This window comes from Chrysemys picta, chromosome 8 (genome assembly GCF_011386835.1).
Source record: "Chrysemys picta bellii isolate R12L10 chromosome 8, ASM1138683v2, whole genome shotgun sequence".
NCBI classification, from domain to species: Eukaryota; Metazoa; Chordata; order Testudines; family Emydidae; genus Chrysemys; species Chrysemys picta.
The window spans coordinates 88,634,299-88,650,239 of NC_088798.1; the positions used below are offsets into that span (position 1 = coordinate 88,634,299).

Sequence of the window (15,941 nt, forward strand, 5' to 3'; positions counted from 1 at the left end):
TCAAGTCCTCCCAGGGCCGGCTCCAGGCACCAGCATTCCAAGCAGGTGCTTGAGGCGGCAATCTGCAAGGGGCGGCAGTCCGTGTGTTTTTGCCGCCCCAAGCAGCGTGCCGAATTGCCACCCGGAGATGGCGGGGGCAGTCAGTGTGCCGTTAGGGTGGCACGCGCGTTTCCGCAGCGGCTGCAATTCGGCGGCATCTTCTATATTCAGCCGCCCATGGTGGCAATTCGGCGGCTTCTGTCTTCCGCCGAATTGCCACCGCTGCGGAAACGCGTGTGCCGCCTTAACGGCACACGGACTGCCCCCGCCGTCCGCGGCAGCAATTCGGCGCGCTGCTTGGGACGGCAAAAACAGTAGAGCCGGCCCTGGGTCCTCCTTACATTGGGCCCTATCCAACTGCCATTGATGTCAGTGAAAAAACACCCTCATTGACTTCACTGGGAGTTGGATCCAGGCCCTGTGGGCGCAGCATTTTCAGGGGCTGTGCTGAACTTGTCCATCTGGAAATGTAATAATTTCCCATGCTATTCATGCTAATTATGATTAGAATTGGGCCCAGTTTTGACCCAAATCTGAACATCAACTAAGTGTATGAGGTGGGGGTGGTTGGATCTATGATGTTGGTCAAGGCCCATTGCCCCCTTTTGCTTACCCTGGCAGTGAAGTCACAATATAAAAATCTGTACAAATATAACTCAGCTAACAAAAGGGCTAATCAGATCTCTGACGTTGCTAAGGAACAATGTCCTGATTAGCCAATGACATCTTGTTCTGATGCTGTCGTGCCTCTGTCTTGTGTTTCATTGACTGAGTTTTATATCAGTCAGTATCCAGCTGGGGAGCTTGGCTGAAATGTTGGCTGCTTGGAGAAGATTCCTGCTTCTGGAGCTGAATGTAGCCTGTTAATAAAGCAGCAGTCATGTTTCTATTCTGCCTCTGGGCTCTAAACGCAAGAAAAGTTACACTGTGTTTGTAGAATTCTTTTCAAGTTTATCCCAGCATAAAATACATTCCTTAAAAGACTCCTACTCTAAATTTCAAGGTGCCTGAACCAACTGTGTCCTTTTTTTACTGCACTGTCCGGTGGGAAATGTGCCCATTTTTCAGTACTTTAAACTCACTAAGTATTTGTGTCTTTAATATATTAAAGGGTCTTACTCTAGCAAAGCAAAACACCCCCACCAAATCAAAAATCCTTTATTTTCTCCCACGATAATAAAAGGAAATCAATTGTTTGCAAATTTAACTCAAGAAGTGAATGCAATTATTTTATACCGCACTGGGGCATGGGGAAAATGTCACTCTAGCAAGATCCCGCATGACAGATCGCAACTGATGAGAGAGAAGCACAATTCTCATGGATCTCGATGTGTAATGCACTTATGCCCTCTGGTGACCAGCATGCCGTTAATGTCAATCGTGCACCAGGACCAGAGAATAAAATACCCAGGCAGAGTGAGGTGAGGATTTATTTTCTTTTATTTTTTCAAAGGAGATGACCGAAGAGGAAAAGAACAGGGGAGGCACTTAGCAGAGACGTAAATAAATAGGCTCCTTATCAATAACAGGATTCTGTGTCATTGCGCATTACATTGATCATTTTACTGGCTCTTTCCAAATGTCTCTCATTATGAGATAGGAGCATCAGAATTGCCAGACTGGATCAGATCCAAGGGCCATCCCATCCAGTATCCTGTCTCTGCTGGTGGCCAGTACGAGAGGCAATAGGCAGATGTGGGTCTGACATTAGGTCTCATCCTGATCACTGTACCCCTGAAGCATGAGGTTTAATTCAGACCCACCATTCATTCTAGACCTGGCTCCCTCATTGTGGCCCACTGTGTCCCAAAACAGTACCCTGGAACCCCCATATTCACCACTGTCATATAATTATGATATGTTTTGTACAAAGTATGCCTTGTGGGGTATCATTTTAAAAGTCTTGACCTGTTGAACATTAATATCCTTTTGGATTGTATATGCTATCATTGTATGGGAAGTTTGAAGTTTTAATAAGTGTGTGTTACTGAAATATGTTGTAAGGTTGGGAACACCCACAACCAGCCTTTCAAGTGCAACAATGGAGGAGCCAGATGTTCTGATGACCCATGAAAGGAATCCACACTCCCAAGGACTATCCCAGGAACCGTGTACAATCGAGACTTCTCAGCGATAGCACATCGACAATGGAGACTGCTTGACCCGCAAACTGGAAGAAGCTATAAAAGAGGGAAAGTGACATCATCCCCTGGCCTCACTCCCTCTTCCCTCTCCCCCCCCCCCCCACACAAATAAACACCTGGAAGCACATCTAGAGGAAAAAGACTGAACTGGGGAGGTGGTCCCAGGCTGGAAAGGAGCCTGTGTATTAAGGAACTATACCATTTACCAGGGTGAGACACTGCTTGATTCAAATCCTGTCTAGTTTATAGAACTCAGATTGCGATTTTACTTTTATTTCTGAGGTAACCAACTTTGATCTGCATGCTTATTACTTATAATCACTTAAAATCTATCTTTCGTAGTTAATAAATCTGTTCCATATTTTACCTAAAACAGTGCATTATGGTTGAAATGCTTGGGAAATCTGCTCAGGACTGGTGCACATCCATTTTCCTTTGCAGAAGTGGTGGACCGAGTAATAAACTTACTCTGGTCAGGCTTCTGACCAAGGCAAGACAATACAGCCTGGGGGTCCTAGGCTGGGGAGCTGGGAGAATTGGCCGGAGCCTCTCTATTGTTGGTTCATGAGTGGCTGGCAAAAGCATTCATGTAACTCAGCTGGGTGTGTCCCTGTCTGTGTTAATACAGTACCTGACAGAGGTTTGTGGCTTAACAACAACATCACAGTATGGGAGGAAGCCCAGGTTGGAGGGACAGACGCTGGTGTAAATGACTATCCAAGGTGAAGGGCAATGGAGAATCAGGCCCAATGCTTATTGCAAACGTAGCAACAAAGCTTGTACAACATTTTATTTTTCCATTAGAAAATGTTATTTCATTGAAATTGAAATTTCTCACAGGAATGTGTCGATTTTGAGGAAATTTAGTTGTGGGGAGGGAAAGTTGAAAAAAAGCATTTCAATAAGATCCAAACATAATGGTCAACATTTTCAGAATGGAGCATCTTGATTTTTCATTTTGAAAGACTTTTCATCTAGAATTTTCTTTTTTCAATGGCCAGTGATGGGACACTAGATGGGGAGGGCTCTGAACTACTACAGAGAATTTTTTCCCAGGTATCTGGCTGGTGGGTCTTGCCCACATGCTCAGGGTCTAACTGATCACTGTATTTGGAATTGGGAAGGAATTTTCCCTCGGGTCAGATTGACAGAGACCCTGGATGTTATGGGTGGCATGTCAACCACCCCTTCGGGGAGGCTAGCCCCCGTCCCCGTCCCCGTCCCTTCCACCCGAGGCCCCGCTCCTTCCACCGCCTGATTCGCCAGAATCCCTCCCCTCCCATCCACCATGGCCAGAGGAGCCCTGGCCAAACTGGCCCAACCCCTGGGCTACACTAGCCGGCCCCAAGCGCTGGACCAACCCCCAGCCATGCCGGTTGGCCCCGAGCTGCCCCAGCCATGCCAGCCAGCCCCAAGCCGCCCCAGGTTGCCAGCCAACCCTGGGCCACCTACTAGCCCAGGCTGCCCGCTGGTCCTAGCCATACCCCAGCTCCAGGCTGCCGGCCGGAGTTGAGCCACCCCTGGCTTTGGGTGAGAGGGAGGGGCCTCGGGGCGGAGCGTGGGCAGGGTCACGACCTGGGTTAGGGGAGATTTAGCCTTCTCTGGCCTTTGATACCCACTGTCCATGCAGGAAGGGTTTTGCCTTCCTCTGCGGCATAGGACATGGGTCATTTGCAGGTTTAAACTAGTGTAAATGGTGGATTCTCTGTACCATGAAGTCTTTAAACCATGATTTGAGCATGTCAGCAACTCAGCCAGAGCTTAGGGGTCTATTATAGGCATGGGTGGGTGAGGTTCTGTGGCCTGCAATGTGCATGATGTCAGACTAGATGACCACGGTGGTCCTTTCTGATCTTAAAGTCTATGAGTCTATTAAAATTAAATTAAATTAAATTTAAAAAGTCAAAAATCTAAACAAAATATTTCAACTGTCCCAAAACGATTTTTTGGTCAGACATTTTATTTCATGGAACATTTTTGAAATTTTTTGTTTTTGTTTTGATTTGGAGCAGAACAAATTTTGAAATCATTGAATTCCCTGCAAAATGGAAATTCCAATTCCCACATGGCTCTATGCATTTCTTGGTTAGCAAATCATTTGTGAACCAAACCTGGTTTCTGTTGATGCTTATTACCCGTAGTATTAGTTTTAACTAATAACTTTCAGCCTGTTAGACGCTATTTGGTATTTGTGCTGCATGATTGGTTAACTAAATCATGGGCCATTCCTGATTGGGTAAGTGAGTTTTTAAAAAGGGGAATAATGAATAGTGAGTAAGATGTTTTGCTATGAATTGTGATAACATTAGTGAACTTTTTGAGATTTGTGAACATTGTCATGAATGCTCAGTAGTATCTGAACGTCCATATGTGATACATAATATGAACCCATGAATTGTACTGAGCTGGCACTTGTGTTTTTGTTTGCATAAATATTTGTAAATTGGGTTTTTTTTTGTTATCAAGGCAACCAGCTCCACTCTCCTGGCTGCTACTACCTGAGAGTCCAGGGAGTAGGTAAGCACCAGAAAAATCAATCGCACCAACAAACCTCTATAACAGAGGAAGAGAGCCCCCTTCTGTCCAAGCGGGTGAAATTAAGTGCTTGTGGTGTTTGATTATGAATGCATCAGAGCTCATTAAAACATGCCAAGTATTTTTGCTGGAAAATTTGAAAACTATTTATCAAATTTTGCTATGAAAAAATTTCCATTTTTTTTCCTACAAAAGACCAAAACCCCCAAAATGTTGAGTGTTCAAAAAAAGCCTTTTGGTTAAAAAACAAAAGATTTTTGTTTTTTAACTTTTAAACAGGAGCAGATTTACCATGAAACAAACTGTGCAGTGGCACAGGGCCCCCAATGACAGGGGGACCCCCAAAAGGCAGGACAAATATCTAACAACCTGCCCCCCAGTCCCGGCTGATGGCGCAGCAGGGCTCAGGCAGGCAGGCTAACTGTATGCCATGGCTGGTGGCCCCATGCCGTTCCCGGAAGCCAGCTGCTGGCATGTCTCTGCGTGCCCCTGGTGGGGGAAGGAGGGGCAGCTCCGCGCACTGCCCCCGCCCCGGCAGTGCACGGAGACTCGCTGTCCCCCTCCCCCCAAAGGGCGCACAGAGACGTGCCAGCAGCAGGGCTAAGGCAGCTCCCTGCTTGCTCTGCCTCCCTCCCTCCGCACCGTTTCACATCTGGAAGCCGCCAGCATATCCCCGTGACCCCTGGGGGGAGCGTGTGTGTGTCTCCGCACACTGCCCCCTCCCCAAGCACCGAATCCGCAGCTCCTATTGACCAGGAACTGCGGCCAATAGGAGCTGTGGGGGCAGCGCCTGCAGGCAGCAGCGTGCGGAGATCCCCTGCTTCCCCCCACCTAGGAGCCGCTGCCAGAGGTGTGTGTGTGTGTGTGCCGGTCACTTTGGGAGCCACGCCCCTGGAGGTAAGCGCCTGCCCCCCTCCCGCACCCCAACCCCCTGCCCCATCCCAGAGCCCACGTCCTCCACCCAAACTTCCTCCCAGAGCCCACCCCCCGCACCCTCTCCTGCACCCCAACTCCCTGCCCCAATCAAGGTACCTCATTTTATTTTCGTTTACTTCCCATTACTTATAATATAGGAGGAGGATGAAGAGAAAAAAGAATGAAAAGAGGGGGGGAGAGATAAGAGAGAATGTTCTTTTTCTTGGCTGGGTTCCAAGGGGGGAGTCCCAAAAATGAAGCTGCGCACAGGGCCCCACTAACTCTAAATCCGCCACTGCTTTTAAAGAAAAGAAAATTCCATCAAAAATGATTTTTTTTCTTGAAAATTTTCATTTTTACAGAAGCCATATTTCATTGAAATTACATTTCTACAGAAAAATTCTGAGCAGTTCTAGAAAGCATGTACATTAATTCAACATCCTAAGGGCATAAGGGGTATTCGTTGCACAGCTGCATACCCACCTGATGGGTAAACTTGAAGACTGAACCCTTTCAAATGCCTTTCGATTCTCAGAGTTTGTCTATATAACATGGGGAATGTGACAGGCTAGCCTAGCCCAAACCCCAAAGGGTTAATGCAGCAGCCAATTAGCCATGACCTCTAGAGGCAGCCAAAGGGGGAACAGCTGAGTGTGAGCTGGAGTCCTGCTCACAGGTCTGTGTGACTGTTGGTTATAACTGCTGTTTCTGTTTTGTGACTGCTGTTCCGTTCTGTTTGGACTCTATAAATTTTCATAAAGATGTCCCTGGAGAAAAGGGACTGAATGTTGTTTCCCTGGTTTATTTTTATAGAATCATAGAAGATCAGGGTTGGAAGGGACCTCAGGAGGTCATCTAGTCCAACCCCCTGCTCAGAGCAGGACCAATTCCTAACTAAATCATCCCTATTCGCGTAGCTGAAGTTGCGTATCTTAGGTCGACCCCCCACCACACCCCCACACAGTGTAGACCTAGCCTAAGGCTACATCTACACTACGGGGGGGGGTCGATTTAAGATACACAAATTCAGCTACGCTATTCGCGTAGCTGAATTCGACATATCGCAGCCGACTTACCCCGCTGTAGGGACGGCGGCAAAATCGACCTCTGCGGCTTCCCATCGACAGCGCTTACTCCCACCTCCGCTGGTGGAGTAAGAGCGTCGATTCGGGGATCAATTGTCACGTCCCAACGGGACGTGATAAATCGATCCCCGAGAGGTCGATTTCTACCCGCCGATTCAGGCGGGTAGTGTAGACCCAGCCTAAGACTCTCTTACTTCAGAATAAGAGCAGCCACACATGGAGTTAATCAGGAATAGTTAATTTGCTTTAGGCTAGGTCTACACTACCCGCCTGAATTGGCGGGTAGAAATCGACCTCTCGGGGATCGATTTATCGCGTCCCGTTGGAACGTGACAATCGATCCCCGAATCGACGCTCTTACTCCACCAGCGGAGGTGGGAGTAAGCGCCGTCGACAGAAAGCCGCAGAAGTCGATTTTGCCGCCGTCCTCACAGCGGGGTAAGTCGGCTGCGATACGTCGAATTCAGCTACGCTATTCACGTAGCTGAATTTGCGTATCTTAAATCGACTCCCCCCTGTAGTGTAGATGTACCCTTAGTCACATCCGACTCTTTTCTGGATTAACTTCCATGTGTAGCCAAGCCCTAAATCCTGCTTTGTGGTGAGGTGGCTATTCCTGTTTGGTACTTTCCCAGCAGTCACAGATATTGCCTCACAATTGACGGAGTAGTGGCAACAAGATTAGCAAACGCCCTTTTGAGCAATGTCACCAGCGGACAATACTCCACGGCAGGTTTTTAGAGGGGAGATGTATTTAGCTAACTGTCTCACTTTCACTTACTCAAAGGGAAATACAACCTTTTTGTAGTTCCCTACCGCATCTATCACTGCTGCACGCAGTAATGCTACTTTATATGAAAACACAGGTGTTCATATTTTCTAGTCGTTTGGCCGGTCTGACCCAATCAAAGCCAGGAAATTCAGAACTAGGGCTCCTCAAGTCACCCCACTGCATCCAGACACTGCAGGGCTGGAATTCTGAAACCAAATGACACTGCCCTCTGGCTCACTTTCCCCCTTCCCTGTTGCATTGTTTCAGCGCTCTGGCTTCCTTCTGTGGAACCCCATGACAACTTACCTCTGGTCTCACGAGGAGCAGGGGATGCCTTTGCGACAGCAGTGACAATGTATGTACACCTCCGTTACCATGAGCTACCTGAAGGGAGATCTTCTGCATTGCCAATATCAAAAGATTTTAATTGGTAAACAAGGGGAATTGTGCCAAAGGAATCTCTCTCTACTTCCTACTGTGTCTCCCCTCCAAGTGTGGAAGGAGTCCTCTTAGTGGGCCAGCCAAGGTGGGTTTTGCAGGGTAGACATACCCAGGGATACCAATTACATCACAGTAACATTGTGAGAATTAAATAGTGTTACAAAGCACTATACTCTGAGTATACAGTTGTATTCAGAAATTTGGATAACACTTTTCCACTCACTCCTCGGGAGGCATGGATCGGCGTTCACGTTGCACTCCCTGACAGTACCCAGCCTGGGCTGGGGAAGCTAATGATCCAACCAGTGGACCAAACTGGGTGATGAATGCACCTGAGGCACCTTGCACATACGCTAAGAAGACTCACTCATCTCTTGCACTGAATTATGATCCAGTTTGGGGATTTGAGCCTGGTCACCGGGGGTCATTTATGCACATTGCAAAACAACCACCTAATGTGTCATAAATGACCATATCTGCAGAGGAGATGCATAGTGGCATAGCAACATGGAGCACTGAAGGCTTCTGCCCATGCAGCATTAGCCAGGCACCTGCAATGAGCTCTTTCTAATACACTCTGATTCATGTTCATATAGAACTGTGTGTATATATAAAATTAAACATAGGTGATTGTGCTATTACATTCTGAGTATGAAAATGTTACTTTATTACTAAATTTTTAACTAATTTAGGAAAAAAATTGGCTGACAAATTTGTTTGGATGAAAACTGCTGTCTAGAGAATAAGGACCCAGTGGTTCATGTAACATTTGTATCTGTACTTGCTTAATACCCAAATGAAAAGAGTTAAACATCAAGAACAGAAAAATTATAAACATCCTCTTTTTAAATGTGGACAAAAATGTTTATTAAAACTGATACAATTCTTGTGTTGATGATTTCTCCGCAGCCACTCTTTCATAAGGCACATTGGCATTAAAAAAATATTATCAGTACTGTTTAACAGCTGGAGATAATACAAAGAGTTTGACAATCTACAAAACAAACACAAACATTTTTTCTATAGTAAGGCAAAATACAGAGACTGACGAAATATAACCCACCATATACAAACGTTTGGTAAATTTGTACAGCTTTTTGGTGAAAAGTAAGATGTTCAAACACCAGGTCTCCTCTCTTTTGATGCACAGGCATAGTTTATGTTAACAAGTTACATGTGCAGAATGTAGTGAGACTAGATCACTTAATGGCTCTCCCCAGCTATCTAACGTCTTCTAACCTTGATTTCTGGTTAATGTTGTAGATCATCAGGTCAGTATCAAAACATCCATTGTGCAAATAGTTTGTGGTAAAAAAATGTTATTTGGTTCGTAGTACAGTACCATTCAAAACCTTCATGTTAAACATAAAACATTTTTGTAAAGTGGGAAGATCTACTTCCTATTGTGAAATGTTTGGCTACTTGAGGTCTTGTTTACTTAAATTTATCCCCAAATTTGAAAAGGGTAGTGATAAAACTTGTCATTTCCACTTAGGAAAATGTCGCTTTGATTTGTTGTGTGATACAAAATTCCAAAAGAGGAGTCCAATGAACCAAGAAGCCGGTAAGCCTCTCAGTCTCCACAATGAAGCTTTAACTACCTTTGACCATTTCCCAGCCCATATCCCCGCCCCCCCATGACATTTTTTCTTCCTAAAGCTAGAAGTTAGCTAATTAAAACAAAAACAGAGATAATTTTGGCAGTAAATCTAATTAATACAAGCCTCTTAAATGCACTAACATTTTATATACTCCCAGTTTAGAGAGGCAGGCATCTGTCTAACATTACCTATAGAATATGAAGCGCAAAGGTACTAACTACATCATCTCATTAAACAGTCTATCTTTGTTTTAAAGAGGAGTTATTTCACCTGACTCCAGGCCCAGTTTTCTATTATTTAATGGCATCAAAAGTAAAAGTGAGTCCAAAAATTAGTTTTCTGCTCAGGTTGGAGCTTGATCGGAACAGAGAACTGTTCACAGTGTATAAAGTAAAGCACATGCACAACCCCTTGTCTACACTTAAAAGTTTTGCTGCTTTAACTATGCCAACGTAGTTTAGGGTGGCAAAACTCCCCTAGTGTGGATGCAAGTGTACCATTATAAAAAACACTTATACCAGTATAGCATATTCGGATTCAGCAAAGCAAAATAAGATATAAACTATACTGATATAAAGGGCCTTACACCAGAATATCTCTGTCTACAGTAGGGCTTCTAGTGGCATAACTAGATCAGTATAAGAAAATGACCCCTTTCATGATACCTCACATAGATATGCCATTGAAACCTTTTAAGTGCAGGTTCTCCCACTGTAGTTAATCCACCTCCCCAAGAGGCAGTAGCTAGTGCTGTCTACACGGGGGATTCGCTCAGCTTAACTATGTCACTCAGGTATGCTATGCAGCTGAGTCAACCTAACTTTTTAGAGTAGACCTGGCCTTTGTCATCATTTCATTGCCTCTCCGAAAGCAGAGAGAAAAAACCCTACATTGTCTGAGAGGATTCACTCCATGACCTAATGCAGGGGTAGTCAGTAGGCGGACCGCAGGGCAAATCCAGACCACCAGACGCTTTTAAACGGACCCCAAAATCTTTTTACTTAGTATTATTTATTTTATTTAAATTATTTTCTCTGGAGTCTGGACCTTGACTATACATTGACAAAAAATAATTGACTACCCCTGACCCAATGGATCTCTTCTTGCTTTAAATTTCTATGGTCTTTTTCTAGCACTAAAAACAATGGAGATCTAGGATCCAATGCAGCCAGAATTCAGTGGAGTTCAGCACGAGAGAAAGGTAAAATGGGATTTTTATTGAATCACAGTCCCTGGGTTCCAAATCCTTTTAGAGGTACCTTGCCACCTGTCATGTCTTGATTGAGCATGTTAGACTCACCAACGTCATATGATGAGTTTTAAACGGTTTGTTAGTAACTCAGACGGCAGCAACAATAGATATGGAGGTACCACCTGACACTTTGCCAGGCTTGGAGTATAACTTTCCATTGGTTGCTGCAACCTGACAGAGAGTGCAGGAGAAATGCAAGCCCAGCAGTCTAGGCCGGGAGAGCTGAGGGTACAGAATTATGCACAAATAAATAAGCCTGAAAACAAAGAAACCCTACTGTACATAGTACATATGTAATGAGACACTGTGACCCACACAGCAGCATTAAACAGCAACTACTAGAGACCCTGCATTGTTCCTACACTGACTGTGGAATAAGGCACAGAGCTATGCACACATGGAGAGGCCAATTTCATAATAGCCTCCATAATAAAGACACTTATGATTTGACCTTCCTGGGCAACATATTATTTGTGATACTCTACAAAATTTCTCAAATCCTTACACTGCCGTGTGAGGGTACAGAACGTTCCCTCTGATCTAAAGATAGGGAGAAATTATGAATAATGGTATGTCTAGAGCTTTCAACTCCCTAACACCCAATAATTTCCTCCCCCTTTTCTTCAGGTGTCAGATTCATTTCTTCTTTTAAACTCTTCATCCAGGTGCTTTGGATCACAGTATCAAAAGATTTAGCATTGAAAATAAGAACATAAGAACGGCCATACTGGGTCAACCCAAAGGTCCATCTAGCCCAGTATCTTGTCTTCCGACAGTGGCCAATGCCAGGTGTCCCAGAGGGAATGAACAGAAGAGGTAATCATCAAGTGATCTATCTCCTGTCACCCATTCCCAGCTTCTGGCAAACAGGGTAAAATGTGTAAAAGGTCATAGGTAACAGTAGTATCTCCAAAGACAATGGGTGTCCTATTCACAGTCAGTCATATGCTATGTCTTTTTACAGTAAAACATGGGAAACAAATGCCAAAATGGCTTATGGCCCACATTTTACAATGAATTAGAAAAAAAAAATGGATGGGGCTGCAGTGATTTACAAGGAAATTATTCCACTGAGGGTCATTACAAACCACAAGACCAGGGTTAACAATGTGGTCATAAATCCAGGATTAAAATTAGTGCTATGTAACTCACTGCAGTACATTTGTCATTTATTTTTATTAATAAGTAGATTGAAAACAGTTTGAGTTTCAAAACATTTAAACAACTAAAGCGTTTATTAGTGCAATACTTACATTAGGAGCAATTGAAATTGCTATAAATAGCAGCTCTAAGTAAAAGCAGAGATTAAGTCTCTTGGCAGGTATATAACTGAGACTGTGAATATTAATTTCCATAGCGCCATGTCATTAAAATGAATTAATGTGCTAATGATTTCATAATCCATCATTCAGATTGGTGATTGCTGTATTAAGGATTTCTGGTATCAGAGAACTAAATTCTCAGCTGGTGTAGCTCAGCCTTGCTCTGGTCAAATGAATCTAGGCCGATTCACACCAAATGAGGATCTGGCCCAGAGTTTTGGAGGTATTATCTAGAATTATTGCTACAATCTGGAGTGGAGGATGTATTCCCACATGCTGACACAAATGATTTCCTCTTTTCTTTTATGTATCACTAAAGTACTAAAAGTCCAACATACACACACACACACACACACACAATTGGGTTTTAGTGCATTTAGACCTTCTTCCTCATCAGTAGTGCCACAAGTACAGTAAATACCCTGGTAACTGTGTTTCACATAACATGCAAAATGGTAAACTCTAATCTTTATTTAGTGCCCATGTACACTTAAATGTATTATTTGTAGTTTTCCAGTTCTCTGCCTTTGTTGACATTTATCTATTTATCTTCTGAGTGGGGTTGTGTGTATTAATATACAACCTGCACATAAGCTATGGCACTCAGGACACTTTTGTATTACACAAAATTGTTCAAAAGGGTGTATTTCTGTTTAGCTGCTGTTTTTTGTTTTGTCTATAATGGTATTTGGGTATAAGAGGAAAAAAAACCCATTGTTGTCCATGTAGAAGAATAGCACTTATTTGTGTCCAAATAACATGCATTTTAGTGGAACATAAATTAGTTCTAGATGTGTCTTAATCACGCTGCATTAACAGCTTTAAACTGTATTTCCTGACCTTTTTATGGTTCTCTTACGAAAGCTAATAAGCAACAGTTTTGAACAAGTGTTCTGCAACTTTGTGGGAACCTCACACTTACTAGGAAGTGATAAGTATACCAAAGGACAATGTTTCTCCAACACTGGTCTGTTCTCCTGAAATATGTTGCTGTTCTAATCAGTATTTAAAACTAAACAGTTTAACGTTTAACAGTTTAACGGGGGGGTTGGGATAAAATCAATGTTCCTGTCACACTTTATGGTCCTGTGAACAATCATATTGAAAGCAATTCAGTCAAGCCTCTGAGATGGCTGATATTGGGCTCTCTCATCATTTACTCTCATGCTTAGTTCCTCCTCTAGTGCTTAACCTCTACATTTCTCAATATATGCTGGCTTTTTCTTCCTACAATATGTGAACATGCAGAGCCCCCTGCTGGAATATACAGGCTTTTACACTTAGTCAGTCTCAAGTCTTCAAGAAAGTGGCATTGTGCATACGATAAAATCGTTGTCTCTTGACAGCCTAAATGTTGTGAGCTATAGAAGCAGGCTTAGGTTTCTAAGCGCTCTGGAGGCTTAACGTTTTCCTACTGATGTCCAGACAAGAGCTACTCTTTCTCGTTGCAAAACTGATGCTTTACACTGCCAAGGAAGTTTTTCCTGGAACTTCAGGAAAAACTGACTTGAGGGGAGCATGGCCATGGAAACTACTGCAGGACAGCAGGATCTGGTCAATTGCAATTTCTTATCTAAACAACCCAAGCTCAAGCCTTTAAAACAGATGAATTTTGCTTGTATTTCCCTCTCTCAAAGCTGTGCAGGACTGTAAACTTTGTGGGAAGATCACAAATTGTATTCTTCTTAAATCCTCTGAAAAAAGGAACTTGTTTAGTGTAGTTTATTTTGGAATGCATTTTTGTACTCTTTGCATTATAAAATAATTCTAATCTAATGTATCATGTATTCCTGAACTTACCTATAGTATTTTATGTTCTGGTCAATCAAGTACATTTCTCTGAAAAAAAAATTTTTTTTTTAAACTTTAAACAGTTCTAAAGCTCTTAACTCAGGAACCTGAAAAATCCTCATCCGATCACACCTTATCTAAATGCCTGTATGCTACCACAGAAGATTTGAGGATTCTGAGTTCCAGTATTGCCAAGTCTTGTGATTCTATCACAAGTCTTGCGATATTTGGTGTTTTCTTAAAGCTCCTGCTCTTAGAGTCAAGTGATTACACAATCATCTCACATTCATGTTAAAAAATAAAGAAGTTTCAACCCCTCATGGTTGCAGAGAAAAGTTTGAAAATATGGACCAAGTACACCCTAGAGGCTCAGAAACCAGAAGACAAAATGTATTTTTATTTAACCTAATTTTTAAGCCAGTCATGATTTATTTATTTATTGGAGTGACTCTTGATTTTTGAATGTGTGGAGTTGGCGATCGTGTGTGTAAATAGAACTCAGCTGAAGATCTGTTACTGGTTTCCATTTCTTTTGTATTAACCCTTTCCTGTTACATAGAGACAGTTACTTTGCATGTGTGAAGGACAAGTTACTAGTTTCTACTGAATAGCACATGAAGTTTGCATTAAAGTTGCAAAATTAGGGATGGGACGGATAATCTAAAAGGCCTTCTTCATTTCTGCTTGCAATATTGTGGTAGCTATGTTGGTCCCAGCCTATTAGAGAGACAAGGTAAAGAAGAGCTGGGGTGGCTTGTCTCTCACCAATAGAAGTTGGGTCAATAAAAGATATTACCTCACCCACCTTTTCAATTTCTAACATATATGATTCAACCTGCATGGCACACAATACTGACTGCAGGGGACAATCCTTTACAGAAAATAATAGATTAGGTCTAATTCCTATGATTCTGTAGGGCTCTGTCTATAGCATGCCACTGCTCTTAAGTGCTAGGCAAATAACTGAATAAAAGCAAATAATTAAATACAAGCATGAGTCAAAACAAAGAGGAGTACTTGTGGCACCTTAGAGACTAATAAATGTATTTGGGCATAAGTTTTTGTGGGCTAAAACCCACTTCATCAAGCTTTTGTGGGCTAAAACCCACTTCATCAGATGAAGTAGGTTTTAGCCCACGAAAGCTTATGCCCAAATAAATTGGTTAATCTCTAAGGTGCCACAAGGACTCCTCGTTGTTTTTGCTGATACAGACTAACACGGCTACCACCCTGAAACCTGTCAAGCATGAGTCAGGCTACACTGAGCCTGTCTTGCAGCTTCCCATCTATAATCCATTCCTGGTACTGTGCTCTAAAAATCTTTAAATAAAGATTGTCCAAAGGAACTCAACATAAAAAGACAAACTTTCCCGACAAATATACAGCCATGTGTGTAAATAAGAAAATCATTGCTACAATCCTTATCTACTAGATAAGAGTAATAGGTGGCAAGGTCAGAGAGTAGGTGGCAAGGCATCTTTGGTTAGAAGTGGTTATGAGGAGTTACTTATTAAAGCATTTCATTCTGATCTGCCTGTATAATATATACCCAACTCATGCAAGCTAGAAAGGCATCAAGTTGTATTTCTGAAAAGACGCTTAAACTCTGTGCAATCAGAGGTGTAATCAAAGGTGTATGAACATACAGAGTACCTGCTCTGCAGATCTCTCTGATAACAGCAATAGAATGTGACAGTGAGATCAAATGTAATACTTTCCCATTAGGGATGAAAACTCACACCCTCAGAGTCATGCACTCAGCCTGAACTCAAACAAATCAAGGCAGCAAGTCTCAGTGCCTGAGTCTACAGACTTGGGCTTGTGCTAAAACACTAACAATAGACATTCCAGCTCAGGCTGGAGCTTGGGCTCTGAAACCCAAGGCAAGGGGGATTCAGAGCCTGAGCTCCGGCCCGAACTCGAACATCTATCCTGCTGGTTTTAGCATCATAGTGCGAGCCCAAATCTGCAGACCCAGGCTCTGAGACTCGCTGTCTTGATTTCAAATTACTCCGAGTCCTGAAGTTCTTTCAGTGCCTGACTT

At 43.1% G+C, this 15,941-nt stretch overlaps 1 long non-coding RNA gene across 1 annotated transcript; it reads left to right on the forward strand.

Annotated features, from left to right (window-relative positions):
- The first annotated feature begins 5,229 nt into the window (after nt 1–5,229).
- LOC135973168 (uncharacterized) lies at nt 5,230–14,341 on the forward strand. The gene is made up of 2 exons (XR_010589874.1): nt 5,230–5,615; nt 7,758–14,341. It is a non-coding gene; the product is annotated as an uncharacterized LOC135973168 (long non-coding RNA).
- The last annotated feature ends 1,600 nt before the right edge of the window (nt 14,342–15,941 follow it).